Source organism: Hesperophylax consimilis, unplaced genomic scaffold, assembly GCF_061612785.1.
Source record: "Hesperophylax consimilis isolate HC1 unplaced genomic scaffold, BYU_Hcon_1.0 scaffold_296, whole genome shotgun sequence".
NCBI classification, from domain to species: domain Eukaryota; kingdom Metazoa; phylum Arthropoda; class Insecta; order Trichoptera; family Limnephilidae; genus Hesperophylax; species Hesperophylax consimilis.
This window is the reverse complement of record NW_028301476.1, coordinates 5001-9416: the sequence shown is the minus strand read 5'-3', so window position 1 is coordinate 9416 and position 4416 is coordinate 5001. Positions and strand designations below refer to the sequence as shown.

The 4416-nt window shown below is 50.1% G+C and overlaps 3 non-coding genes across 3 annotated transcripts in view; all 3 read left to right on the top strand.

The window, feature by feature from the left end:
- Window positions 1–1430: 1430 nt before the first annotated feature.
- LOC149408432 (small subunit ribosomal RNA) lies at window positions 1431–3370 on the top strand. The gene has a single exon (XR_016305603.1). It is a non-coding gene; the product is annotated as a small subunit ribosomal RNA (ribosomal RNA).
- A 329-nt stretch (window positions 3371–3699) lies between these two features.
- On the top strand, window positions 3700–3861 carry LOC149408431 (5.8S ribosomal RNA). Its single transcript, XR_016305600.1, has one exon. It is a non-coding gene; the product is annotated as a 5.8S ribosomal RNA (ribosomal RNA).
- Window positions 3862–4272: 411 nt separating this feature from the next.
- The window catches only part of LOC149408430 (large subunit ribosomal RNA), a 4064-nt gene continuing 3920 nt past the window's right edge, over window positions 4273–4416 (top strand). The window contains exon 1 of the ribosomal RNA XR_016305601.1: window positions 4273–4416. This exon is cut by the window's right edge and continues 3920 nt beyond it. This is a non-coding gene — a ribosomal RNA (large subunit ribosomal RNA).

Sequence of the window (4416 nt, the reverse complement as noted above, 5' to 3'; positions counted from 1 at the left end):
GAATTTAAATTTAAAAAAGTAAAATAAATACAAAACAATACAAGAACAACACGTCAACTCAACAGAGATCAAATGGGAAAATAATTCACCGACTCCAGATATTTTCATATCGGAGGGTTCGGCTCGGTAGAACTCCTAACGGGGCCTATAAATAAATCCTACAGATCCCTCAACATAAACATTTAAAAAAATCTTTTGTTATCCTACATGTATTCAAAATGACCGACTTTTGCATCTTTATATATAAATTTTTTGATAGATCTAATACGCCTAAATTTTTAATAAGAGAGCTAGGTATAATGCCGGTAGCCGAAATAACGAATGGTAATATTTTTATAGTCTGAGAATGCCAAATTCTTTTTTTCTCATTTCCTAAATCTGTGTATTTTCTTATTTTTTCACTAACAGATTTTTGAATATTACAGGAATTCGGAATAGCGACATCGATGATATAAGTTATTTTTAAAAATTTTGTCATGTAAAACTATATCGGTTCTATTATGACTAATCGCTCGATCTGTTAGTTATATATTTAGTTAGTTATGTTAGTTATTTATTATTATTATTATTATATCTATGTTAAGTTTTTATTTTTATTTGAAATATGTTCTTATTGTGTAAATTTGAAATAACTACGTACCTCTGTATTAAGTTTTTTTAAACTCACCGGGAACGGTCGGTCGGTATCATCGATTAAATGAAATAATTTAAAATTTCCAAAATGCGAATACGAAAGTAAGTGACGAGAGTAAATTTATTTACCGAGACCGAGCGCCTTGTGCCCGGTTTCGCGAGCCGCCCGAGGCCCGACGGCCCGGCCGCCTGCGCGCCTTCGAGGGGTCGGAGCGGGCGCATCGCGCTCGGCGCCGTCCCGAGCGAGAACGCGACCCGGCACAGCTTTGTGCCCGCCGAGTGTGGCGGGCTCTCGATGCACGGCGTTCGCAAACTGCGGCGGCCTATCGGTCGTGTCGGCGGTGTTATTTGCGAGAAACTACGTGACGCCCGCTTCTGCGCGGCGTTCGCGCTCATGTTTTGACTCTGGAGTTCCGCGCGAGCAGAATTTTCAAAAGCAAAGGCGGAGGATTTTATCCCCGTCTCACTGTTGCCTCGCCAAAGGCGTGCGCTTTCGGTGTACACGTTTTACGAATGGGAATTATAAATCGGACGATAGCGTCGTCGCGGGTGCGGTCTCTCTCTCTCGGGCGGGAGCCGTCCTACGCGCGCTTTCTTCGTTTGAAGCAAAAATTTTCCCGCGGAGCTTTCGTCTAGCGACGGTCGCCGAGCGGGAGAATATAGCGGTACGCATAATGAGCGTGACTCGTGCGGGTGACTCCGTCGCGTGTTCTTTAACGCCGTGTTGTCCGCGCCCTCTACGCGAGGGCGGGCCTCTGTCGTTCGGAGGATTAAAAACCCTCCGACGGTGGTGCAGCTCCCTGGTTGATCCTGCCAGTAATCATATGCTTGTCTCAAAGACTAAGCCATGCAAGTCTCAGTAAAAGCCGAATTAAGGTGAAACCGCGAATGGCTCAATATATCAGTTTTGGTTCCTTAGATCGTACACGGTTACTTGGATAACTGTGGCAATTCTAGAGCTAATACATGCAAACGAGGTTCTGACCGGTAACGGGAGGAATGCTTTTATTAGATCAAAAACCAATCGGCGGCGGGGTTCGCGCCCCGTCCGTCGCCATTCGAGATGACTCTAGATAACTTTGAGCTGATCGCACGGTCTAGCACCGGCGACGCATCTTTCAAATGTCTGCCTTATCAACTGTCGATGGTAGTTTATGCGACTACCATGGTTGTCACGGGTAACGGGGAATCAGGGTTCGATTCCGGAGAGGGAGCCTGAGAAACGGCTACCACATCCACGGAAGGCAGCAGGCGCGCAAATTACCCACTCCCGGCACGGGGAGGTAGTGACGAAAAATAACGATACGGGACTCGTCCGAGGCCTCGTGATCGGAATGATTACACTTTAAATCCTTTAATGAGGATCCATTGGAGGGCAAGTCTGGTGCCAGCAGCCGCGGTAATTCCAGCTCCAATAGCATATACTAAAGTTGTTGCGGTTAAAAAGCTCGTAGTTGAAATTGTGTCCTGCGGTGTCGGTCTACCGAATGCGGTACGACAGGCACGTCTGCGGGGCTTCTCGCCGGTGCGTCCACCGCCGGCGTGTGTCGGTCGGCCTCACGGTCGGCCGCGCACCGAGGCGGGCCGTCGCGGCTGTTTACTTTGAACAAATTAGAGTGCTCAAAGCGGGCTAACACTTGCCTGAATATTGTACGCATGGAATAATAGAATAGGACCTCGGTTCTGTTTTGTTGGCTTTCTGATACCAGAGGTAATGATTAATAGGGACGACTGGGGGCATTCGTATTGAGACGTTAGAGGTGAAATTCTTGGATCGTCGCAAGACGGACTAAAGCGAAAGCATTTGCCAAAGGTGTTTTCATTAATCAAGAACGAAAGTTAGAGGTTCGAAGGCGATTAGATACCGCTGTAGTTCTAACCATAAATGATGCCAGCCAGCGATCCGCCGAAGTTTCATAATTTTAACCCGGTGGGCAGCTCCCGGGAAACCAAAGCTTTCGGGCTCCGGGGGGAGTATGGTTGCAAAGCTGAAACTTAAAGGAATTGACGGAAGGGCACCACCAGGAGTGGAGCCTGCGGCTTAATTCGACTCAACACGGGAAAACTCACCAGGCCCGGACACTGGAAGGATTGACGGATTAACAGCTCTTTCTCGATTCGGTGGGTGGTGGTGCATGGCCGCTCTTAGTTGGTGGAGCGATTTGTCAGGTTAATTCCGGTAACGAACGTAACTCTAGCCTATTAAATAGACGTGCAACCGGTATCACGAGGGTCCGTGTGCGCGCGGCTTCGGCGTTCGCGCGTCGGGGTCGTGCGTTTCGCGGTCTTCACTACCGGCGTACAATGAAAATCTTCTTAGAGGGACCGGCGGTATATATAGCCGCACGAGATTGAGCAATAGCAGGTCTGTGATGCCCTTAGATGTCCTGGGCCGCACGCGCGCTACACTGAAGGGATCAGCGTGTCCTCCTTGGCCTAACGGCCCGGGTAACCCGATGAAACCCCTTCGTGATAGGGATTGGGGTTTGCAATTCTCCCCCATGAACGAGGAATTCCTAGTAAAAGCGAGTCACCAGCTCGCGTTGATTGCGTCCCTGCCCTTTGTACACACCGCCCGTCGCTACTACCGATGGATGATTTGGTGAGGTCTTCGGACTGGTGCGCGGAAGCTCTCACGGGCATCCGACGCGTCGGAAAGTTTGACCGAATTTGATCATTTAGAGGAAGTAAAAGTCGTAACAAGGTTTCCGTAGGTGAACCTGCGGAAGGATCATTTCCTGTGTTTAATGTTTGTGCTTTCCATGATATGAAATATTATTATGAAACAAAACATATTATACATATAAACCATAATCGAACGAATGCTAAATTACTGCGTCGGAGATCGCCCTAGGGCGCCGATGCGAACCGAGAACCGCCGGCGTCGAGCGGAGGAGGGCTCCGTCCTCTATCCGCTCGTCCGGTGAAATTTTACCCGTCGCCGTGAAGGCGGCGGTACAAAATTAATCTTTTTGTCGAATGGAATTATAAACATTTCGAAAACGCAAACCAAATTGTAAAAACCGAAAACTAAAACGTATCTATTTATGTTTGTTTTATCATTATTACCCTGAACGGCGGATCACTCGGCTCGTGGGTCGATGAAGAACGCAGCTAAATGCGCGTCAGAGTGTGAACTGCAGGACACATGAGCATCGACATTTCGAACGCACATTGCGGTCCGAGCAAGACGTAGTTTGTCGACGGACCACTCCTGTTTGAGGGTCGCGCACACAATGCGACCAGACTGTTCTCTCGCCCCCGTCCTCGGACGGGGGCGCGCAGAGCGAGCGTTGCCGGCGTCGCCGGGGCCCGCGCGCGTCGTCTCCTCGGAGACGCGCGCCGGGACCTCGGCGTCCGGTTAAATTTGACGAAGTGCTCTCTCGATGCGCGCGATTTCCGCTTGCGTTATACCAAACGCGGAGGAACGCGTGCGAGCCTTGAGCTAGCGACGACGCTGAAAACTGGGCAGTCTACCGCGCGAGCGGTCGGCTGTCCGGGGCGATCTTCGCGCTCTCGGCCGCGCGCACCTCCGCGGACGCTCGTCGGTTTCGCGCCCGCTTGACAGAGTCTGCACGGGCGAGAATACGCGCACACTGTTGCTTTGCGTACTTCTCGAATTTATAAAATTTTTGTTGTCGACCTCAAATCAGGAGAGATCACCCGCCGAACTTAAGCATATCAGTAAGCGGAGGAAAAGAAACTAACGAGGATTCCCCGAGTAGCGGCGAGCGAAACGGGAAGAGCCCAGCGCTGAATCCTGCGGCCCCGGCGGGCCGCCGG